The 27,725-nt window shown below is 42.1% G+C and overlaps 1 pseudogene; it reads left to right on the top strand.

Annotated features, from left to right (window-relative positions):
* Nucleotides 1-212: 212 nt before the first annotated feature.
* On the top strand, nt 213-27,445 carry LOC124002723 (annotated as a pseudogene).
* Nucleotides 27,446-27,725: the final 280 nt, after the last annotated feature.

Below are 27,725 nucleotides of genomic sequence, written 5' to 3'. Positions count from 1 at the left end.
CAACATTCAAACCTTGTTTAGCATTATCTAATGCAAATATGGCATTATTCCACCATTTTTATCCGTTTGCATCAGTTTCAGTAATGGACTTTTATTTTGAAGTCGAACCGCAAATTCCATTGTGGCGCAACCTTATTCTAGCTAGCATCACACAGGTGCTTTTCCGACGGAGTACAATAACAACTTGTTAACTTGCACTGTCTCAAACAGAGTACAGAGAAGAGCAGCGGTCGGTATTACAGAGTACGGAGAAGAGCAGCGGTCGGTATTACAGAATACGGAGAAGAGCAACGGTCGGTATTACAGAGTACGGAGAAGAGCAGCGGTCGGTATTCGAGATCTGCCGTGTCACAGAAGAACCACACTAGAACCGGACAGAAAAAAAACTCAACTCAAAATCTGTCAGACCATCGGAGAAGTGAACTTGAACGAGTCTGAGAGAAAACGGAGCCTTTGTTTTCGGAAGCAGCAGGGAGGCGAACCGGAGGAAAGATGATGAGTTTTCTGCCATACTTCTCCGCTGAGACCTGGACCCTCCTGGCCCTCCTCATCACCCTCATTGTAGTGTAAGGACTTACATCAAGTCAAATGTTATTTGTCACATTTATCGTAGTTAACCGGTGTAGACTAACAGTGAAATGCTTAGTTAGGGGTCCTTTTCCAACAATGCAAGATAAGATATATATATATTGTATAGTTCTCTAGAACATACTAATAGTAAACGTGTGTGTGTGTGTGTGTGTGTGTGTGTGTGTGTGTGTGTGTGTGTGTGTGTGTGTGTGTGTGTGTGTGTGTGTGTGTGTGTGTGTGTGTGTGTGTGTGTGTGTGTGTGTGTGTGTGTGTGTGTGTGTGTGTGTGTGTGTAGGTACGGGTACTGGCCCTATGGTGTATTCACTAAGATGGGAATCCCTGGTCCCAAACCCCTACCTTACTTTGGCACAATGATGGAGTATAGAAAGGTTAGTACCCATTCAGAATAAACATATCTCTCATCTTTTAAACAACAGTGTTATTTCCCTCCATGTAAAACAATACATTGAGAAGGAAAAAGAGGACTAGACGATTGTTTTAACAATAGATAAATACAAGGTCATTTGAGACCTGATCAGTTTAGAAGTTGTGTTCCTTGACCCTGGGGTAAGGCTGGTACGATATGTCATGATCCCAGGATCCATAAGGCTGGTACGATATGTCATGAACCCAGACCCATAAGGCTGGTACGATATGTCATGAACCCAGACCCATAAGGCTGGTACGATATGTCATGAACCCAGACCCATAAGGCTGGTACGATATGTCATGAATATAAAATAACAAACCCTCCTCAGCCCTCACCTATTTCAGGTGTGTTCTCTGTTCAGCTGTTGGACACACCTACGTGACCTCCTAGGGCATGTTTTTTTTTCTCGCTCGCTCTCATTCCATCTCTCTCTCTCTCTCTCTCTCTCTCCATCTCTCTCTCTCTCTCTCTCTCTCTCTCTCTCTCTCTCTCTCTCTCTCTTCCTCCATCTCTCTCTCTCTCTCTCTCTCTCTCTCTCTCTCTCTTCCTCCATCTCTCTCTCTCTCTCTCTCTGTCTCTCTGCAGGGCTTCACTAACTTTGACACAGAGTGCTTTCAGAAGTACGGGAGAATCTGGGGGTGAGTTCAGTTGACTGTACCGTACTAGGATGACTCACAACTGTACTATGCTCTTTCAATTACTATGCATTTTCCTTTCAGTTCATCACCTGCTGATGTGACCATGAAAAATAGTAATAATATCAACCACGACCAGAACAATGTTTTCTATGTAGTTTTATAAGAGTTTTATAAGAGTTAAATGTGTCGGTTTCCATGGTTACTTTCTAAATGTAATCAGTTACTAATTTTACCTGTTCAACATTACCCCAAACTCAGTACCGTAATCTGATTACATTCAGTTACTAGTTTACCTGTCCAACATTACCCCAAACTCAGTACCGTAATCTGATTACATTCAGTTACTAGTTTACCTGTCCAACATTACCCCAAACTCAGTACTGTAATCTGATTACATTCAGTTACTAGTTTACCTGTCCAACATTACCCCAAACTCAGTACTGTAATCTGATTTACCCATTCAGTTACTAGTTTACCTGTCCAACATTACCCCAAACTCCCCAAACAGTTCAGTTTACCTGTAATCTGATTACATTCAGTTACTAGTTTACCTGTCCAACATTACCCCAAACTCAGTACCGTAATCTGATTACATTCAGTTACTAGTTTACCTTCCAACATTACCCCAAACTCAGTAATCTGATTACATTCAGTTACTAGTTTACCTGTCCAACATTACCCCAAACTCAGTACCGTAATCTGATTACATTCAGTTACTAGTTGGCTGCTGCAGGTGTGTTTCTCCTCTGTGAAGGATCTATGATGGGAGGCAGTCTGTTCTGTGTACCATGTATTTGTGTATATAGAGGCAGTCTGTTCTGTGTACCATGTAGGTGTGTATATATAGTGGTTAAAGCCAGGTGTGTTTCTCCTCTGGTGAAGGATCTATGGTGGGAGGCAGTCTGTACCATGTAAGTGTGTATATATAGTGGTTAAAGCCAGGTGTGTTTCTCCTCTGGTGAAGGATCTATGGTGGGAGGCAGTCTGTTCTGTGTAACATGTAGGTGTATATATAGTGGTTAAAGCCAGGTGTGTTTCTCCTCTGTGAAGGATCTATGATGGGAGGCAGCCTATTCTGTGTATCATGGACAAAAGCATGATCAAGACCGTCCTGATTAAAGAGTGTTACAACATCTTCACCAACCGCAGGGTGAGACACACACACACACACACACACACACACACACACACACACACACACACACACACACACACACACACACACACACACACACACACACACACACACACACACACACACACACACACACACACACACACACACACACACACACGCACGCACGCGCACACACACACACACACACACATATCCCCCTAATAATAATCTGAATACTAATAATCCTAACATTGTGACTGATATTATTAATACATTATTTGTAGCATTCATTATTCATACATTTTAAAGTAGGGTGAATATTATGTAAATACGGTTATCAATATTCAATCATATAATTAACAGGTGTTATCATTATAACTGACCTCCATGTTTTAGAACTTACGTCTGAACGGCGAGATGTTTGATTCGTTGTTCGTTGCCGAGGACGATACATGGAGGCGGATCCGCAGTGTCCTCTCACCTTCCTTTACCTCTGGACGACTGAAAGAGGTAGAACCATCCCTCCATCTCTCCCTTTCTGTGTTTTATCAACTTGTTATAAACTCTTTATAGCTTGTTATAACCTCTATAAACTCATTATAGCTTGTTATAAACTCTATAAACTCAATATAGCTTGTTATAAACTCTAGAAACTCATTATAGATTGTTATAAACACTATAAACTCATTATAGCTTGTTATAACCTCTATAAACTCATTATAGCTTGTTATAAACTCTATACACTCAATATAGATTGTTATAAACACTATAAACTCATTATAGATTGTTATAAACACTATAAACTCATTATAGCTCGTTATAAACTCTATAAACTCATTATAGCTCGTTATAAACTCTATAAACTCATTATAGCTTGTTATAAACTCATTATCTCTTGTTATAAACACTTAATTAACTCATTATAGCTTGTTATAAACTCATTATCTCTTGTTATAAACTCAAACCTAAATCAAATCTAATTGTATTAGTCACAAACACATATTTAGCAGTTATGGGTGTAGTGAAATGTTTGTGTTCCTGGCTCCTACAGTGCAGTAATTTCTAACAAGACACAACAAAACACACAAGTCTAAAAGTAAAATAATGGAATTATGAAACATAGAAATATTAGGATGAGCAATGTCGAAGTCTGGAGTATAAAATTATAAATATAAGTACATATATTTTTTATTGATTTTACCTTTATTTAACATGGCAAGTTAGTTATGAACAAATTCTTATTTACAATGACGGCGTAGGAACAGTGGGTTAACTGTCTTGTTTTTAGTGGAACAACTGATTTGTACCTTGTCAGATCGGGGATTCGATCTAGCAACCTTCCGGTTACTAGTCCAACGACCTAACCACTAGGTTACCTGCCTCCACTAATGTGATGTGATGTATAGACATTATGGACATTATGTTGATAGAATATATAGCAAATCTGTAGAATACATGGATAGAATTGTATACAGTTGAAGTTTGAAGTTTACATGCACTTAGGTTGGAGTCATGAACATCTCTGGGGGACGTTGGATGGTAGACGATGATAGAGATGGTAGAGATGACCAACATCCAGTGAAGTTTATTTTTAACGTTACGGCGCTCAGAAATTAGCATTATGGCTCCTCTATCTTGGAGTCCACAGAAACCCAAATTTACCACATAAATATTCCCTTACCTTTGCTGTTCTTCCATCAGAAGACCTGGAAGGAATTATACTTACCAAAAACAGCGTTTAGTTTTGAAGTCTGTGTCTTTCGGTTATCAAACACGACATATCTCGGTTGAAATGCAGCCAAAAGTCAAGTGGATGCGCACCAAAACGTCGAAATTACATATTATATGTCGACTAAACTTGTCAAACTATGTTCAGAATCAAGCTTTAGCTATAAAGGTACACAGCAATCCTGAGGACGAACAGAAACACATGCATCGTTTAATCAATCTTGGAAAAAAGACAGGACCTGAGGAGAGCGCGCATGAGAGTGACCTGTTTTTTCGCGTGACCGAAAGGTTTCGGCCTGCCAAAACTCTTGTGAGCGCGAGATTCTCACAATGAGAAGCCCCATTGAAAGCAGACATCACGCTGAAGACCGAGAGACTGTTCCCAGGTCTGTAAGTGCTTGGGAAGGGTGGGAGTGATGACGTCAAAGTTGGGCCAACTTTTATGATGACAAGAGAGAGTTTGGGAGAATGACTGCCCTGAGAGTTCTGCTTTACATACAGACATAATTTAAACGGTTTTAGAAGCTTTAGAGTGTTTTCTATTCAATAATAATTATTATATTCATATATTATTAATTTTTGACAGATGTATTTTTTGTTTACTATGGGCACGCAATTCCTCCAAAGGGGGCAGTGGACAGCCCTATCTTTAACGTTGGATGGTAGACGAAGATAGAGATGGTAGAGATTATCAACATCCAGTGAAATTGAAACATACAAGTTTTATACATTGGTTTAAAGATGAACTTCTTGTTAATCCAACCACTGTGTCAGATTTCAAAAAAGGCTTTACGGCGAAAGCAAACCATGCAATTATCTGAGGACAGCACCAAATCAAACAAACACAAGACAATCATCAAACCAGCAGTCATTACATTAAACAAATCCTGGATGGATATTTCTCTGGTTTTCACCGGCCATATCAGTTATTTTATACTCACAGACATTATGTTTTGGAAACTTTAGCGTGTTTTCTATCCAAATCTTCCAATTATATGCTTGTCCTAGCTTCTGTGCCTGAGTAACAGGCAGTTTACTTTGGCCTCGCTTTGCATGCGGATGTCAAAATACTGCCCCCCGGTGAAGTTAAAACTAGTTTTTTTTTACTATTATTGTGACATTTCACATTCTTAAAATGAAGTGGTGATCCTAACTGACTTAAGACAGGGAATGTTTTACTTGGATTAAATGTTAGGAATTGTGAAAAACTGAGTTTAAATGTATATACAGCAATAGCTAGCCTTGACTAGAAACAGTATATACAGTGCATTCGGAAAGTATTCACTCTCTCTCTCTCTCTCTCTCTCTCTCTCTCTCTCTCTCTCTCTCTCTCTCTCTCTCTCTCTCTCTCTCTCTCTCTCTCTCTCTCTCTCTCTCTCTGTCTCAAATCTTGCTGCTGTGATGGCACACTGTGGTATTTCACACAGTAGATCAAAATCGGGCTTGTTTTCAAATTCTTTGTGTATCTGTGTAATCTAAGGGAAATATGTGTCTCTAATATGGTCATATATTGTGCAGGAGCTTAGGAAGTGCAGCTCAGTTTCCACCTCATTTTGTGGGCAGTGAGCACATAGCCTGACTTCTCTTGAGAGGCAGGTCTGCCTACGACGGCCTTTCTCAATAGCAAGGCTACTTTGGCCTCGCTTTGCATGCGGATGTCAAAATACTGCCCCCCAGTGAAGTTAAAACTTCTCTTGAGAGCCAGGTCTGCCTACGACGGCCTTTCTCAATAGCAAGGCTATGCTCACTGAGTCTGTACATAGTCAAAGCCATCCTTAAGTTTGGGGCAGTCACAGTGGTCAGGTATTCTGCCACTGTGTAGTCTCTATTTAGGGCCAAATAGCATTCTAGTTTGCTCTGTTTTTTATTAATTCTTTCCATCTCTCTCTCTACCTCTCTACCTCTCTCTCTACCTCTTTCTCCACCTCTCTATCTATACCTCTCTCTCTCTCTCTCTGTCTCTACCTCTCTACCTCTACCCTCTCTCCCTCTCTACCTCTCTCTCTACCTCTCTACCTCCACCCTCTCTCTCTCTCTCTCTTTCTCTCTCTACCTCTCTCTCTCTACTTCTCTCTCCTCTAGATGTTTGGTATCATGAAGCAGCACTCTGCTAACCTGCTGAACGGAATGAAGAAGCAGGCAGATAAAGACCAGACCATCGAAGTGAAGGAGTGAGTCCTGATTCCTAACCTCTGGCTATTCACCTTGTGCCACTTGAGATCCTGGTTCGAGTCCAGGCTCTGTTGTAGCCGCAAGCCATGAGACTGCTGAACAATTAATCAAATTGCCACCCAAACTGTTTACATATTTCTTACTTCAGTTTATTTAGTAAATATTTTCTTAACTCTCTTCTTGAACTGCATTCTTGGTTAACTTAAGGGCTTGTAAGCACAGTTAGGTTGTAATTTGTAATATTCGGCGCATGTGACAAATACATTTGATTTCATTTAGTTGTGGTCAGTAGTTGTGTGGACAGTAGATGTGTGGTCAGTGGTTGTGGTCAGTAGTTGTGTGGACAAGTAGTTGTTGGCAGTAGTTGTGTGGTGAGTAGTTGTGTGGTCAGTAGTTGCGGTCAGTAGTTGTGTAGTTGTGTGGTCAGTAGTTGTGGTCGGCAGTTGTGGTCTGTAGTTGTGGTTAGTAGTTGTGTGGTTTGTAGTTGTGGTCAGTAGTTGTGTTGTTGATGATTGTGTGGTCGGTGGTTATGTGGTCAGTAGTTTTGTGGTTGTGGTCAGTAGTTGTGTGGTCAGTAGTTGTGTGGTCAGTAACCGCCATCGATAAAAGACAGTACTGTGCAGCCGTCTTCATCGACCTTGCCAAGGCTTTTGACTCTGTCAATCATCATATTCTTATCGGCAGACTCAGTAGCCTCGGTTTTTCGGATGACTGCCTTGCCTGGTTCACCAATTACTTTGCAGACAGAGTTCAGTGTGTCAAATCGGACGGCATGCTGTCCGGTCCTCTGGCAGTCTCTATGGGGGTGCCACAGGGTTCATTTCTCGGCCCGACTCTTTTCTCTGTATATATCAATGATGTTGCTCTTGCTGCAGGTGATTCCCTGATCCACCTCTACGCTGACGACACCATTCTATATACTTTCGGCCCGTCATTGGACACTGTGTTAACTAACCTCCAAACGAGCTTCAATGCCATACAACACTCCTTCCGTGGCCTCCAACTGCTCTTAAACGCTAGTAAAACCAAATGCATGCTTTTCAACCGATCGCTGCCTGCGCCCGCATGCCCGACTAGCATCACCACCCTGGATGGTTCCGACCTTGAATATGTGGACATCTATAAGTACCTAGGTGTCTGGCAAGACTGCAAACTCTCCTTCCAGCCTCATATCAAACATCTCCAATCGAAAATCAAATCAAGAGTCGGCTTTCTATTCCGCAACAAAGCCTCCTTCACTCACGCCGCCAAGCTTACCCTAGTAAAACTTGACTATCCTACCGATCCTCGACTTCGGCGATGTCATCTACAAAATTGCTTCCAACACTCTACTCAGCAAACTGGATGCAGTTTATCACAGTGCCATATTCGTCGCCAGACCCACTGGCTCCAGGTCATCTACAAGTCCATGCTAGGTAAAGCTCCGCCTTATCTCAGTTCACTGGTCACGATGGCAACACCCATCCGTAGCACGCGCTCCAGCAGGTGTATCTCACTGATCATCCCTAAAGCCAACACCTCATTTGGCCGCTTTTCGTTCCAGTACTCTGCTGCCTGTGACTGGAACGAATTGCAAAAATCGCTGAAGTTGGAGACTTTCATCTCCCTCACCAACTTCAAACATCAGCTATCTTAGCAGCTAACCGATCGCTGCAGCTGTACATAGTCTATTGGTAAATAGCCCACCCATTTTCACCTACCTCATTCCCATACTGTTTTTATTTATTTTCTTTTCTGCTTTTTTGCACACCAATATCTCTACCTGTACATGACCATCTGATCATTTATCACTCCAGTGTTAATCTGCAAAATTGTAATTATTCGCCTACCTCCTCATGCCTTTTGCACACATTGTATATAGACTCCCCTTTTTTTTCTACTGTGTTATTGACTTGTTAATTGTTTACTCCATGTGTAACTCTGTGTTGTCTGTTCACACTGCTATGCTTTATCTTGGCCAGGTCGCAGTTGCAAATGAGAACTTGTTCTCAACTAGCCTACCTGGTTATATAAAGGTGAAATAAAAATAAAAAAGCTGTGTGGTGTGTAATTGTGGTTGTGTTGCAGGTTCTTTGGGCCCTACAGTATGGACGTGGTCACCAGCACAGCTTTCAGTGTGGACATTGACTCTCTGAACAACCCTTCAGACCCCTTTGTCTCCAACGTCAAGAAGATGCTCAAGTTTGACCTGTTCAACCCACTGTTGCTACTAATCTGTGAGACTGTATATGTACATACACACACAGACACAAAGTTGTAATTTTTAATCACATGAAGATGTTTACCTTTCTATAAAACTTTCCTCTCCACCTCTCCTCATCTCCTCTCCTCTCCCGACCTCTACTCCCCTCCTCTTCTCCTCTCTGGTCCTCCACTCCTCTCCTTCTCTCCTCTCCCCTCTGCTCCTCTCCTCTTCTCCTCTCCTGTCCTCCACTCCTCCCCTCATCTCCTCTCCCCTCCTCCCCTCCTCCTCCCCTCCCCTCCTCCCCTCCTCCCCCTCCTCCTCCCCTCCTCTCCTCTTCTCCTCCCCTCCCCTCCTCTTCTCCTCTCCCCTCCTCCTCCCCTCCCCTCCCCTCCTCCCCTCCTCCCCTCCTCCTCCCCTCCTCTCCTCTTCTCCTCCCCTCCCCTCCTCTTCTCCTCTCCCCTCCTCCTCTTCTCCTCTCCTGTCCTCCTCTCCTCTCCTCATCTACTCTCCTGTCCTCCCCTCCTCCCCTCCTCCTCCCCTCCTCTCCTCTCCTTCTCCAGTTTTGTTTCCCTTCACTGGTCCGATCTTGGAGAAGATGAAGTTTTCTTTCTTCCCGACTGCGGTTTTGGACTTCTTTTACGCCTCGCTGGCGAAGATCAAATCTGGACGTGACTCTGGGAACTCAACTGTAAACATGTTTTATATTTATATTTGATTATGTTGATATTGTCATCTGTACATTTATATTTGTATTGTAATATTATGTATTTATTATTTATATAACTATGGAACTATGTGATGTAACTAGTGATGGACATCAATATGAAACGTCCATATCGATATCATGTTGGAATTTATTTACTATTATTGGGACCCAAATATCTACATTCATATTAGAATCTGTTTGTGTTGGTTGTGATTGGACCAGATCCATTAGAATCTGTTTGTGTTGGTTGTGATTGGACCAGATCCATTAGAATCTGTTTGTGTTGGTTGTGATTGGACCAGATCCATTAGAATCTGATTGTGTTGGTTGTGATTGGACCAGATCCATTAGAATCTGATTGTGTTGGTTGTGATTGGACCAGATCCATTAGAATCTGATTGTGTTGGTTGTGATTGGACCAGATCCATTAGAATCTGATTGTGTTGGTTGTGATTGGACCAGATCCATTAGAATCTGATCGTGTTGGTTGTGATTGGACCAGATCCATTAGAATCTGTTTGTGTTGGTTGTGATTGGAGCAGATCCATTAGAATCTGTTTGTGTTGGTTGTGATTGGACCAGATCCATTAGAATCTGTTTGTGTTGGTTGTGATTGGACCAGATCCATTAGAATTGGTTTGTGTTGGTTGTGATTGGACCAGATCCATTAGAATCTGTTTGTGCTGGATGTGATTGGACCAGATCCATTAGAATCTGTTTGTGCTGGATGTGATTGGACCAGATCCATTAGAATCTGTTTGTGTTGGATGTGATTGGACGGATTTGACCTCATGTCTTTCTGCTTCCAGAGTCGGGTGGATTTCTTACAGCTGATGATCGACTCTCAGAAAGGCAACGACACAAAGACAGGAGGGGAACAGACTAAAGGTACCTGCCGAACAAACACCTGGAAACTACTGTTACAAACACACACCTGGAAACTACTGTTACAAACACACACCTGGAAACTACTGTTACAAACACACACCTGGAAACTACTGTTACAAACACACACCTGGAAACTGCTGTTACAAACACACACCTGGAAACTGCTGTTACAAACACACACCTGGAAACTACTGTTACAAACACACACCTGGAAACTGCTGTTACAAACACACACCTGGAAACTGCTGTTACAAACACACACCTGGAAACTGCTGTTACAAACACACACCTGTAAACTACTGTTACAAACACACACCTGGAAACTGCTGTTACAAACACACACCTGTAAACTACTGTTACAAACACACACCTGGAAACTACTGTTACAAACACACACCTGTTACAAACACACACCTGGAAACTACTGTTACAAACACACACCTGTAAACTACTGTTACAAACACACACCTGTAAACTACTGTTACAAACACACACCTGTAAACTACTGTTACAAACACACACCTGGAAACTGCTGTTACAAACACACACCTGTAAACTACTGTTACAAACACACACCTGGAAACTACTGTTACAAACACACACCTGTTACAAACACACACCTGTAAACTACTGTTACAAACACACACCTGTAAACTACTGTTACAAACACACACCTGGAAAATACTGTTACAAACACACACCTGGAAACTACTGTTACAAACACACACCTGTAAACTACTGTTACAAACACACACCTGTAAACTACTGTTACAAACACACACCTGGAAACTACTGTTACAAACACACACCTGGAAACTACTGTTACAAACACACACCTGGAAACTACTGTTACAAACACACACCTGGAAACTACTGTTACAAACACACACCTGTTACAAACACACACCTGTAATCTACTGTTACAAACACACACCTGTAATCTACTGTTACAAACACACACCTGTAAACTACTGTTACAAACACACACCTGTTACAAACACACACCTGTAAACTACTGTTACAAACACACACCTGTAAACTACTGTTACAAACACACACCTGTTACAAACACACACCTGTAATCTACTGTTACAAACACACACCTGTAATCTACTGTTACAAACACACACCTGGAAACTACTGTTACAAACACACACCTGTTACAAACACACACCTGTAATCTACTGTTACAAACACACACCTGTAATCTACTGTTACAAACACACACCTGTAATCTACTGTTACAAACACACACCTGTAAACTACTGTTACAAACACACACCTGTTACAAACACACACCTGTAAACTACTGTTACAAACACACACCTGTAAACTACTGTTACAAACACACACCTGTAAACTACTGTTACAAACACACACCTGTAAACTACTGTTACAAACACACACCTGTTACAAACACACACCTGTAACCTACTGTTACAAACACACACATGTAACCTACTGTTACAAACACACACCTGCAACCTACTGTTACAAACACACACCTGTAACCTACTGTTACAAACACACACCTGGAAACTACTGTTACAAACACACACCTGTTACAAACACACACCTGTAACCTACTGTTACAAACACACACCTTGAAACTACTGTTACAAACACACACCTGTTACAAACACACACCTGTAAACTACTGTTACAAACACACACCTGTTGCAAACACACACCTGTAACCTACTGTTACAAACACACACCTGTAACCTACTGTTACAAACACACACCTGTAACCTACTGTTACAAACACACACCTGCAACCTACTGTTACAAACACACACCTGTAACCTACTGTTACAAACACACACCTGGAAACTACTGTTACAAACACACACCTGTAAACTACTGTTACAAACACACCCCTGTTACAAACACACACCTGTAAACTACTGTTACAAACACACACCTGTAAACTACTGTTACAAACACACACCTGTAAACTACTGTTACAAACACACACCTGTAAAATAATGTAACAAACACACCTGTAAACTACTGTTACAAACACACACCTGTAAACTACTGTTACAAACACACACCTGTAAAATACTGTTACAAACACACACCTGTAATCTACTGTTACAAACACACACCTGTAAACTACTGCTACAAACACACACCTGTAAACTACTGTTACAAACACACACCTGTTACAAACACACACCTGTATACTACTGTTACAAAAACACACCTGTAAACTACTGTTACAAACACACACCTGTAAAGTACTGTTACAAACACACACCTGTTACAAACACACACCTGTAATCTACTGTTACAAACACACACCTGTTAAACTACTGTTACAAACACACACCTGTAAACTACTGTTACAAACACACACCTGTAAACTACTGTTACAAACACACAACTGTAATCTACTGTTACAAACACACACCTGGAAACTACTGTTAGAAACACACAACTGTTACAAAAACTACTGTTACAAACACACACCTACAAACACACACCTGTAAACTACTGTTACAAACACACACCTGTAAACTACTGTTACAAACACACACCTGTACTACTGTTACAAACACACCTGTTACAAACACACACCTGTAAACTACTGTTACAAACACACACCTGTAAACTACTGTTACAAACACACACTGTTACAAACACATACCTGTAAACTACTGTTACAAACACACACCTGTAAACTACTGTTACAAACACACACCTGTAAACTACTGTTACAAACACACACCTGTAATCTACTGTTACAAACACACACCTGTTACAAACACACACCTGTAAACTACTGTTACAAACACACACCTGTAAACTACTGTTACAAACACACACCTGTTACAAACACATACCTGTAAACTACTGTTACAAACACACACCTGTAAACTACTGTTACAAACACACACCTGTAACCTACACACCTGGAAACTACAAACACACACCTGTAAACTACTGTTACAAACACACACCTGTTACAAACACACACCTGTAAACTACTGTTACAAACACACACCTGTAAACGACTGTTACAAACACACACCTGTTACAAACACACACCTGTAAACTACTGTTACAAACACACACCTGTAAACTACTGTTACAAACACACACCTGTAATCTACTGTTACAAACACACACCTGGAAACTACTGTTAGAAACACACACCTGGAAACTACTGTTACAAACACACACCTGTTACAAACACACACCTGTAAACTACTGTTACAAACACTCACCTGTAATCTACTGTTGCAAACACACACCTGTTACAAACACACACCTGTAATCTACTGTTACAAACACACACCTGTAAACTTTAAAAACACACACCTGTAACCTACTGTTACAAACACACACCTGTAACCTACTGTTACAAACACACACCTGTAACCTACTGTTACAAACACACACCTGCAACCTACTGTTACAAACACACACCTGTAACCTACTGTTACAAACACACACCTGGAAACTACTGTTACAAACACACACCTGTAAACTACTGTTACAAACACACACCTGTTACAAACACACACCTGTAAACTACTGTTACAAACACACACCTGTAAACTACTGTTACAAACACATACCTGTAAACCTCTGTTACAAACACACACCTGTAAACTACTGTTACAAACAAACACCTGTAAACTACTGTTACAAACACACACCTGTAAACTGTTGCAAACACACACCTGTTACAAACACACACCTGTAATCTACTGTTACAAACACACACCTGTAATCTACTGTTACAAACACACACCTGTTACAAACACACACCTGTAAACTACTGTTACAAACACACACCTGTAAACTACTGTTACAAACACACACCTGTTACAAACACATACCTGTAAACTACTGTTACAAACACACACCTGTAAACTACTGTTACAAACACATACCTGTAAACCTCTGTTACAAACACACACCTGTAAACTACTGTTACAAACAAACACCTGTAAACTACTGTTACAAACACACACCTGTAATCTACTGTTACAAACACACACCTGTTACAAACACACACCTGTAAACTACTGTTACAAACACACACCTGTTACAAACACACACCTGTAAACTACTGTTACAAACACACACCTGTAAACTACTGTTACAAACACACACCTGCAACCTACTGTTACAAACACACACCTGTAAACTACTGTTACAAATACACACCTGTTACAAACACATACCTGTAAACTACTGTTACAAACACACACCTGTAAACTACTGTTACAAACACACACCTGTAAATCTACTGTTACAAACACACACCTGTAACACTAACTGTTACAAACAAACACCTGTAAACTACTGTTACAAACACACACCTGTAAACTACTGTTACAAAACACACCTGTAACCTGTTACAAACACACAAACTACTGTTACAAACACACACCTGTAAACTACTGTTACAAACACACACCTGTTACAAACACACACCTGTAAACTACTGTTACAAACACACACCTGTAAACTACTGTTACAAACACACACCTGTTACAAACACACACCTGTAAACTACTGTTACAAACACACACCTGTAAACTACTGTTACAAACACATACCTGTAAACTCTGTTACAAACACACACCTGTAAACTACTGTTACAAACACACACCTGTAAACTACTGTTACAAACACTCACCTGTAATCTACTGTTACAAACACACACCTGTTACAAACACACACCTGTAATCTACTGTTACAAACACACACCTGTTACAAACACACCTGTAAACTACTGTTACAAACACACACCTGTAAACTACTGTTACAAACACACACCTGTAAACTACTGTTACAAACACACACCTGTAATCTACTGTTGCAAACACAACCTGTTACAAACACACACATGTAAACTACTGTTACAAACACACACCTGTTACAAACACAAACTACTGTTACAAACACACCTGTAACCTGTTACAAACACACACCTGTAAACTACTGTTACAAACACACACCTGTAATCTACTGTTACAAACACACCTGTAACCTGTTACAAACACACACCTGTAAACTACTGTTACAAACACACACCTGTAAACTACTGTTACAAACACACACCTGTTACAAACACACACCTGTAAACTACTGTTACAAACACACACCTGTAAACTACTGTTACAAACACACACCTGTAAACTACTGTTACAAACACACACCTGTAAACTACTGTTACAAACACACACCTGTAATCTACTGTTACAAACACACACCTGTTACAAACACACACCTGTAAACTACTGTTACAAACACACACCTGTAAACTACTGTTACAAACACACACCTGTAAACTACTGTTACAAACAAACACCTGTAATCTACTGTTGCAAACACACCTGTAACCTGTTACAAACACACACCTGTAATCTACTGTTACAAACACACACCTGTTACAAACACACACCTGTATCCTACTGTTACAACACCAAACTACTGTTACAAACCTACCTGTTACAAACACACACCTGTAACCTACTGTTACAAACACACACCTGCAAACTACTGTTACAAACACACACCTGTAAACTACTGTTACAAACACATACCTGTAAACTACTGTTACAAACACACACCTGTAAACTACTGTTACAAACACACACCTGTAACTACTGTTACAAAACACACCTGTAAACCTGTTACAAACACACACCTGTAAACTACTGTTACAAACACACACCTGTAAACTACTGTTACAAACACACACCTGTAAACTACTGTTACAAACAAACACCTGTAAACTACTGTTACAAACACACACCTGTAATCTACTGTTACAAACACACACCTGTAAACACTGTTACAAACACACACCTGTAAACTACTGTTACAAACACACACCTGTTACAAACACACACCTGTAACCTACTGTTACAAACACACACCTGTAACCTACTGTTACAAACACACACCTGTAAACTACTGTTACAAACACACACCTGTAAACTACTGTTACAAACACACACCTGTAAACTACTGTTACAAACACACACCTGTAAACTACTGTTACAAACACACACCTGTAAACTACTGTTACAAACACACACCTGTAAACTACTGTTACAAACACACACCTGTAAACTACTGTTACAAACACACACCTGTAAACTACTGTTATAAACACACACCTGTAAACTACTGTTACAAACACACACCTGTAAACTACTGTTACAAACACACACCTGTAAACTACTGTTACAAACACACACCTGTAAACTACTGTTACAAACACACACCTGTAAACTACTGTTACAAACACACACCTGTTAACTACTGTTACAAACACACACCTGTAATCTACTGTTACAAACACACACCTGTAAACTACTGTTACAAACACACACCTGTAAACTACTGTTACAAACACACACCTGTTACAAACACACACCTGTATACTACTGTTACAAAAACACACCTGTAAACTACTGTTACAAACACACACCTGTAAACTACTGTTACAAACACACACCTGTTACAAACACACACCTGTAATCTACTGTTACAAACACACACCTGTAAACTACTGTTACAAACACACACCTGTAAACTACTGTTACAAACACACACCTGTAAACTACTGTTACAAACACACACCTGTAAACTACTGTTACAAACACACACCTGTAAACTACTGTTACAAACACACACCTGTAAACTACTGTTACAAACACACACCTGTAAACTACTGTTACAAACACACACCTGTAATCTACTGTTACAAACACACACCTGTAATCTACTGTTACAAACACACACCTGGAAACTACTGTTATAAACACACACCTGGAAACTACTGTTACAAACACACACCTGTTACAAACACACACCTGTAAACTACTGTTACAAACACACACCTGTAAACTACTGTTACAAACACACACCTGTAATCTACTGTTACAAACACACACCTGTTACAAACACACACCTGTAAACTACTGTTACAAACACACACCTGTAAACTACTGTTACAAACACACACCTGTTACAAACACACACCTGTAAACTACTGTTACAAACACACACCTGTAAACTACTGTTACAAACACACACCTGTTACAAACACACACCTGTAAACTACTGTTACAAACACACACCTGTAAACTACTGTTACAAACACACACCTGTTACAAACACACACCTGTAAACTACTGTTACAAACACACACCTGTAAACTACTGTTACAAACACATACCTGTAAACTACTGTTACAAACACACACCTGTAAACTACTGTTACAAACACACACCTGTAATCTACTGTTACAAACACACATCTGTTACAAACACACACCTGTAACTACTGTTACAAACACACACCTGTAATCTACTGTTACAAACACACACCTGTAAACTACTGTTACAAACACACACCTGTAAACTACTGTTACAAACACACACCTGTAAACTACTGTTACAAACACTCACCTGTAATCTACTGTTACAAACACACACCTGTTACAAACACACACCTGTAATATACTGTTACAAACACACACCTGTTACAAACACACACCTGTAAACTAGTGTTACAAACACACACCTGTAATCTACTGTTACAAACACACACCTGTTACAAACACACACCTGTAAACTACTGTTACAAACACACACCTGTAAACTCCTGTTAAAAAACACACACCTGTAAACTACTGTTACAAACACACACCTGTAAACTAGTGTTACAAACACACACCTGTAAACTACTGTTACAAACACACACCTGTTAACTACTGTTACAAACACACACCTGTAAACTAGTGTTACAAACACACACCTGTAAACTCCTGTTAAAAAACACACACCTGTAAACTAGTGTTACAAACACTCACCTGTTAACTACTGTTACAAACACACACCTGTAAACTACTGTTACAAACACACACCCTTAAACTCCTGTTAAAAAACACACACCTGTAAACTAGTGTTACAAACACACACCTGCTAACTACTGTTACAAACACACACCTGTTATCTACTGTTACAAACACACACCTGGAAACTACTGTTACAAACACACACCTGTAACCTACTGTTACAAACACACACCTGTTACAAACACACACCTGTAAACTACTGTTACAAACACACACCTGTTACAAACACACACCTGTAAACTACTGTTACAAACACACACCTGTTACAAACACACACCTGTAACCTACTGTTACAAACACACACCTGTAATCTATTGTTACAAACACACACCTGTAATCTACTGTTACAAGCACAAACCTGTAAACTACTGTTACAAACACACACCTGGAAACTACTGTTAGAAACACACACCTGTTACAAACACACACCTGGAAACTACTGTTACAAACACACCTGTTGCAAACACACACCTGGGAACAACTTTTACAAAGACACACCTGTAAACTACTGTTACAAACACACACCTGTAAACTACTGTTACAACCACACACCTGTTACAAACACACACCTGGAAACTACTGTTACAAACACACACCTGGAAACTACTGTTACAAAGACACACCTGTAAACTACTGTTACAAACACACATCTGTTACAAACACACACATGTAAACTACTGTTACAAACACACACCTTTATGCTATTGTTACAAACACACACCTTTTAACTGCTGCTACAAATACACACCTGTTACAAACACACGCCTGTAAACTACTGTTAGAAACTATTATCTTGTTCCCTCTCATTCTTCTCTCTCTCCTCTCTCTCTCTCTCTCTCTCTCTCTCTCTCTCTCTCTCTCTCTCTCTCTCTCTCCACAGGACTGACTGATCATGAGATCTTGTCTCAAGCCATGATCTTCATCTTCGCCGGCTACGAGACCAGCAGCAGTACTATGAGTTTCCTGGCCTATAACCTGGCAACCAACCCCAGGTCATGACCAAACTGCAGGAGGAGATAGATACTGTTTTCCCCAACAAGGTAACCCCCACACCATGTCCAAACTGCAGGAGGAGATAGATACTGTTTTCCCCAACAAAGTAACCTCCACACCATAACCAAACTGCAGGAGGAGATAGATACTGTGTTCCCCAACAAGGTAACCTCCACACCATGACCAAACTGCAGGAGGAGATAGATACTGTGTTCCCCAACAAGGTAACCCCCACTCCTTGACCAAACTGCAGGAGGAGATAGATACTGTGTTCCCCAACAAGGTAACCCCCACACCTTGACCAAACTGCAGGAGGAGATAGATACTGTGCGGGTGCCAGATGGGGTGAGGTACTGATGTGTGTGTAACCCCGGTGTCAGATGGGGTGAGGTACTGATGTGTGTGTAACCCAGGTGTCAGATGGGGTGAGGTACTGATGTGTGTGTATCCCCGGTGTCAGATGGGGTGAGGTACTGATGTGTGTGTAACCCAGGTGTCAGATGGGGTGAGGTACTGATGTGTGTGTATCCCCGGTGTCAGATGGGGTGAGGTACTGATGTGTGTGTAACCCCGGTGTCAGATGGGGTGAGGTACTGATGTGTGTGTATCCCCGGTGTCAGATGGGGTGAGGTACTGATGTGTGTGTAACCCAGGTGTCAGATGGGGTGAGCTAGTGATGTGTGTGTAACCACGGTGCCAGATGAGGTGAGGTACTGATGTGTGTGTAACCCCGGTGTCAGATGGGGTGAGGTACTGATGTGTGTGTAACCCCGGTGTCAGATGTGTTGAGGTACTGATGTGTGTGTAACCCCGGTGTCAGATGTGTTGAGGTACTGATGTGTGTGTAACCCCGGTGTCAGATGGGGTGAGGTACTGATGTGTGTGTAACCCCGGTGTCAGATGGGGTGAGGTACTGATGTGTGTGTATCCCCGGTGTCAGATGGGGTGAGGTACTGATGTGTGTGTAACCCCGGTGTCAGATGAGGTGAGGTACTGATTTGTATGTAACCACGGTGTCAGATGGGGTGAGGTAATGATGTGTATGTAACCACGGTGTCAGATGGGGTGAGGTACTGATGTGTATGTAACCCCGGTGTCAGATGGGGTGAGGTACTGATGTGTATGTAACCACGGTGTCAGATGGGGTGAGGTACTGATGTGTGTGTATCCCCGGTGTCAGATGGGGTGAGGTACTGATGTGTGTGTAACCCCGGTGTCAGATGGGGTGAGGTACTGATGTGTATGTAACCCCGGTGTCAGATGGGGTGAGGTACTGATGTGTATGTAACCCCGGTGTCAGATGGGGTGAGGTACTGATGTGTATGTAACCCCGGTGTCAGATGGGGTGAGGTACTGATGTGTATGTAACCACGGTGTCAGATGGGGTGAGGTACTGATGTGTATGTAACCACGGTGTCAGATGGGGTGAGGTACTGATGTGTATGTAACCCCGGTGTCAGATGGGGTGAGGTACTGATGTGTGTGTATCCCCGGTGTCAGATGGGGTGAGGTACTGATGTGTATGTAACCACGGTGTCAGATGGGGTGAGGTACTGATGTGTATGTAACCACGGTGTCAGATGGGGTGAGGTACTGATGTGTGTGTAACCACGGTGTCAGATGGGGTGAGGTACTGATGTGTATGTAACCACGGTGCAGGCTCCAATCCAGTACGAAGCTCTGATGCAGATGGACTATTTGGACTGTGTGTTGAACGAGTCTCTGAGACTGTACCCCATCTCCCCGCGACTGGAGAGGGTCGCCAAGAAGACAGTGGAGATCAATGGCATCGTCATCCCCAAAGACTGCGTTGTCCTGGTTCCCACGTGGACCCTCCACCGTGACCCAGAGATCTGGTCTGACCCTGAGGAGTTCAAACCAGAGAGGTACTGGACCGCACCGTAACCACAATCCAACCATAACACAACCTTAATACAACCACAGTACAACAATATCACAAACACAAAACAACTACAACACCATGTTTAATGTGTCTGAACCACAACCACAAATCAACTACAATACGATGTGTAATGTGTCTGCCCTCCCCCTGTCCAGGTTCAGTAAGGAGAACAAGGAGCCTATTGATCCGAACACGTATATGCCGTTTGGGGTGGGGCCCAGGAACTGTATCGGGATGCGCTTCGCCCTGATCATGATCAAACTGGCCATGGTCGAGATCCTCCAGAGCTTCACTTTCTCCGTCTGCGACGAGACCGTGGTGAGACGCTCACCTGAGCACACAGAATATGACATCATCAAACATCAGTATCTGTTTTAACATGGTCAGCACCTGTTTTAACATGGTCACCACCTGTTTTAACATGGTCACCACCTGTTTTAACATGGTCACCACCTGTTTTAACATGGTCACCACCTGTTTTAACATGGTCACCACCTGTTTAACATGGTCACCACCTGTTTTAACATGGTCACCACCTGTTTTAACATGGACCTGTTTTAACATGGTCACCACCTGTTTTAACATGGTCACCACCTATTTTAACATGGTCACCACCTGTTTAACATGGTCACCACCTGTTTTAACATGGACCTGTTTTAACATGGTCACCACCTGTTTTAACATGGTCACCACCTGTTTTAACATGGTCACCACCTGTTTTAACATGGTCACCACCTGTTTTAACATGGTCACCACCTGTTTAACATGGTCACCACCTGTTTTAACATGGACCTGTTTTAACATGGTCACCACCTGTTTTAACATGGTCACCACCTGTTTTAACATGGTCACCACCTGTTTTAACATGGTCACCACCTGTTTTAACATGGTCACCACCTGTTTAACATGGTCACCACCTGTTTTAACATGGACCTGTTTTAACATGGTCACCACCTGTTTTAACATGGTCAGCACCTGTTTTAACATGGTCACCACCTGTTTTAACATGGTCACCACCTGTTTTAACATGGTCACCACGTGTTTTAACATGGTCACCACCTGTTTTAACATGGTCACCACCTGTTTAACATGGTCACCACCTGTTTTAACATGGACCTGTTTTAACATGGTCACTACCTGTTTTAACATGGTCACTACCTGTTTTAACATGGTCACCACCTGTTTTAACATGGTCACCACCTGTTTAACATGGTCACCACCTGTTTTAACATGGTCACCACCTGTTTTTACATGGTCACCACCTGTTTTATCATGGTCACCACCTGTTTTAACATGGTCACCACCTGTTTTTTTACATGGTCACCACCTGTTTTAACATGGTCACCACCTGTTTTAATATGGTCACCACCTGTTTTAACATGGTCACCACCTGTTTTTACATGGTCACCACCTGTTTTAACATGGTCACCACCTGTTTTAACATGGACCTGTTTTAACATGGTCACCACCTGTTTTAACATGGTCACCACCTGTTTTAACATGGTCACCACCTGTTTTAACATGGTCACCACCTGTTTTAACATGGCCAACACCTGTTTTAACATGGTCACCACATGTTTAACATGGTCACCACCTGTTTTTACATGGTCAGCACCTGTTTTAACATGGTTAGCAAATCAAATCAAATGTATTTATATAGCCCTTCGTACATCAGCTGATATCTCAAATTGCTGTACAGAAACCCAGCCTAAAACCCCAAACAGCAAGCAATGCAGGTGTAGAAGCACGGTGGCTAGGAAAAACTTCCTAGAAAGGCCAAAACCTAGGAAGAAACTGTTTCAGTATGATATGTTAGATAACGGAATAACGACAGACACCAATGTTAGGTTCAATAGCCTTGTTTTGTTCATTGTACAAATGGCTACCGCTGGAGTCCGGGGAACAGTCCGGCTAGTCGATTACCTATCAACTAGACTCCGTAACATCATCCTTTTCAATAGAAAGTGCAAACATAAAGGCATAACATTACATTCTTAACAGTCAGGTCATAACAATAGAAAAGCATTACATTTATAATATATATAATAATAATAATAATAATAATAATAATAATAATAATAATAATAATATTTTTTACTTCAGTTGTCATCTTACTTTTTTAATTTCAATTTAATTATTTAAGAACAAATATATACAAAATAGTGCTGGGAATTGCAAATGAGGATACACGCCGGCGTCTACTGAGAGAGAGAGACTTAACATTAGTAACTGCCATTGAAATGTGCCGCACTGCTGAAGTCACTGACATGAGAATGAGAGCAATGGAAACCCCACGCTCCCGGCGTTGATACCGTTCACGCTGTTGCTAGGCAGACATTCAGACTAAACCAATCGAGGCAGAGCAATTCACCACGAACGGTGAACACAGAGAGCCCCGTAGATACTGTGGGAATACACACACACACACGTGGCAAAGAGCACTGCCCTGCCTACGGAAAACCATGCAGAGCTTGTGGAACTAATAATAATTTTGCAAAAGTGTGTCTCAAAAGCAAAAGAAGGGTGAGTGAGGGCAAGATTCACTGTGTTGATGATGTCATTCAATGTTCAGAGCTGAAAAGTGAAAGTGGCATTTACATGCATGAATCCATTGGGGCTGTACACTCAAGAGGGAAGAAATGGTTTGTGACACTACGATTACACAACAAGCAACAACAATGTCAACTGGATTCTGGTGCTCCATGCAACGTAATGAGCTACAAAGACAAAATCAATCTGGCACCTGACACACATCTATTGCCCAGCGATACTAGACTAAAGCTCTACTCAGGAGAGCTAATGAGCTCTATGGGCACCTTTGAGACCGAATGTGTTATTCGGGGACGCAAACACAAGCTGGATTTTGAGATTGTAAAAACCAGTCAACATCTTCTCCTCTCAGGCTCTACATGCAAACGCCTGGGACTGATGCAGTTCACTGTACCAAATGACCTGCACATTGTGGATCATGTCCAGCATGGACCCCTGTCCAAAGAACAACTACTTAGCAGATATGACGATGTATTCAACATGCCCGTTGAATCTGTGCCTGGGGAGGTACACTTTGAAGTGGATGAGAGCATCACTCCAGTCCAGTGTGCTCCTCGCAATGTGCCCATTGCAATGAAAGTGGCTGTGATGGCCCAGCTGGACAAGTATGAGGCCGATGGCCACATGACATCTGTGACTGAACCAACTGACTGGATCAGCAATATGGTCATAGTGAAAAAAACAGAGAAGCTGAGGGTCTGCATCGACCCAAAGCATCTGAACCAAGCACTGAAACGATCCCTCTTCTGACAGCAATGTTAGGCCTTGTTTGTGCATTGTACGAATGGCTACCGCTGGAGTCCGGGGATCAGTCCGGCTAGTCGATTACCTATCAACTAGACTCCGTAACAGAAACCTAGAGAGGAACCAGGCTATGTGGGGTGGCCAGTCCTCTACTGGCTGTGCTGGGTGGAGATTATAACAGAACATGGCCAAGATGTTAAAATGTTCATAAATGACCAGCATGGTCGAATAATAATAATAAGGCAGAACAGTTGAAACTGGAGCAGCAGCACGGCCAGGTGGACTGGGGACAGCAAGGAGTCATCATGTCAGGTAGTCCTGGGGCATGGTCCTAGGCCTCAGGTCAGTTGAAACTGGAGCAGCAGCACGGCCAGGTGGACTGGGGACAGCAAGGAGTCATTATGTCAGGTAGTCCTGGGGCATGGTCCTAGGGCTCAGGTCCTCCGAGAGAGAGAAAGAGAGAAGGAGAGAATTAGAGAACGCACACTTAGATTCACACAGGACACCGAATAGGACAGGAGAAGTACTCCAGATATAACAAACTGACCCTAGCCCCCCAACACATAAACTACTGCAGCATAAATACTGGAGGCTGAGACAGGAGGGGTCAGGAGACACTGTGGCCCCATCCGAGGACACCCCGGACAGGGCCAAACAGGAAGGATATAACCCCACCCACTTTGCCAAAGCACAGCCCCCACACCACTAGAGGGATATCTTCAACCACCAACCTACTATCCTGAGACAAGGCTGAGTATAGTCCACAAAGATCTCCGCCATGGCACAACCCAAGGGGGGACAGGATGACCACATCAGTGAATCAACCCACTCAGGTGACGCACCCCTTCCACGGACGGCATCAGAGAGCCCCAGTAAGCCAGTGACTCAGCCCCTGTAATAGGGTTAGAGGCAGAGAATCCCAGTGGAGAGGGGAACCGGACCGGCAGAGAGCAAGGGCGGTTTGTTGCTCCAGAGCCTTTCCGTTCACCTTCCCACTCCTGGGCCAGACTACACTCAATCATATGACCCACTGAAGAGATGAGTCTTCAGTAAAGACTTAAAGGTTGAGACCGAGTTTGCATCTCTGACATGGGTAGGCAGACCGTTCCATAAAAATGGAGCTCTATAGGAGAAAGCTCTGCCTCCAGCTGTTTGCTTAGAAATTCTAGGGACAATTAGGAGGCCTGCGTCTTGTGACCATAGCTTACCTGTAGGTATGTACGGCAGGACCAAATCAGAGAGATAGGTTGGAGCAAGCCCATGTAATGCTTTGTAGGTTAGAAGTAAAACCTTGAAATCAGCCCTTGCTTTGACAGGAAGCCAGTGTAGAGAGGCTAGCACTGGAGTAATATGATCAAATTTTTTGGTTCTAGTCAGGATTCTAGCAGCCGTATTTAGCACCAACTGAAGTTTATTTAGTGCTTTATCCGGGTAGCCGGAAAGTAGAGCATTGCAGTAGTCTAACCTAGAAGTGACAAAAGCATGGATTAATTTTTCTGCATCATTTTTGGACAGAAAGTTTCTGATTTTTGCAATGTTACGTAGATGGAAAAAAACTGTCCTTGAAATGGTCTTGATATGTTCTTCAAAAGAGAGATCAGGGTCCAGAGTAACGCCGAGGTCCTTCACAGTTTTATTTGAGATGACTGTACAACCATTAAGATTAATTGTCAGATTCAACAGAAGATCTCTTTGTTTCTTGGGACCTAGAACAAGCATCTCTGTTTTGTCCGAGTTTAAAAGTAGAAAGTTTGCAGCCATCCACTTCCTTATGTCTGAAACACATGCTTCTAGCAAGGGCAATTTTGGGGCTTCACCATGTTTCATTGAAATGTACAGCTGTGTGTCATCCGCATAGCAGTGAAAGTTAACATTATGTTTTCGAATAACATCCCCTAGAGGTAAAATATATAGTGAAAACAATAGTGGTCATAAAACGGAACCTTGAGGAACACCGAAATTTACAATTGTTTTGTCAGAGGACAAACCATTCACAGAGACAAACTGATATCTTTCCGACAGATAAGACCTAAACCAGGCCAGAACATGTCCGTGTAGACCAATTTGGGTTTCCAATCTCTCCAAAAGAATGTGGTGATCGATGGTATCAAAAGCAGCACTAAGGTCTAGGAGCATGAGGACAGATGCAGAGCCTCAGTTCGATGCCATTAAAATGTAATTTACCACCTTCACAAGTGCCGTCTCAGTGCTATGATAGGGTCTAAAAACATTTTGTATACCTGTTTAACATGGTCAGCACCTGGTTTAACATGGTCAGCACCTGGTTTAACATGGTTAGCACCTGTTTAACATGGTTAGCACCTGGTTTAACATGGTCAGCACCTGGTTTAACATGGTTAGCACCTGGTTTAACATGGTCACCACCTGTTTTAACATGGTTAGCACCTGTTTAACATGGTCAGCACCTGTTTTAACATGGTCAGCACCTGTTTTAACATGGTCAGCACCTGGTTTAACATGGTTAGCACCTGTTTAACATGGTTAGCACCTGGTTTTACATGGTCTGTTATTCTCTATAGATCCCTCTGGAGATGGACAACCAGGGTCTGGTGATGCCAAAACGACCAATCAAACTGAGGCTGGAGGCCCGTAGAAACACCCCTAGCAACACCACTGGTACCACTCTGAAGAGTCCAACAACGTGACCAAATGCAGGAGCACCCCACCCTACCCTACCGTGGAGTACCTCTCTCTCTCTCTCTCCCTCCCCCCCCAGGCAAAAGGGCTTTACTACAAACAGAAATACTCCCCCGCTAATGAACATTTCTGGAATCTGTTATTTCAGCTCATGAAACATTTTTGTTCAACAGCCTCTCTATCTATCCATGGCATGATATCTATCTATCTATCTATCTATCTATCTATCTATCTATCTATCTATCTATCTGTCTGTCTGTCTGTCTGTCTGTCTGTCTGTCTGTCTGTACTGAATATTCAGTCCTTATCCTGACCCTGTTATAGGCTACTGAATATTCAGTCCTTATCCTGACCCTGCTATAGGCTACTGAATATTCAGTCCTTATCCTGACCCTGCTATAGGCTACTGAATATTCAGTCCTTATCCTGACCCTGCTATAGGCTACTGAATATTCAGTCCTTATCCTAACCCTGCTATAGGCTACTGAATATTCAGTCCTTATCCTAACCCTGCTATAGGCTACTGAATATTCAGTCCTTATCCTAACCCTG

Source organism: Oncorhynchus gorbuscha, linkage group LG18, assembly GCF_021184085.1.
Source record: "Oncorhynchus gorbuscha isolate QuinsamMale2020 ecotype Even-year linkage group LG18, OgorEven_v1.0, whole genome shotgun sequence".
NCBI lineage: Eukaryota > Metazoa > Chordata > Actinopteri > Salmoniformes > Salmonidae > Oncorhynchus > Oncorhynchus gorbuscha.
The sequence above is the reverse complement of the archived record's forward strand: the minus strand, read 5'-3'. Positions and strand labels throughout refer to the sequence as shown.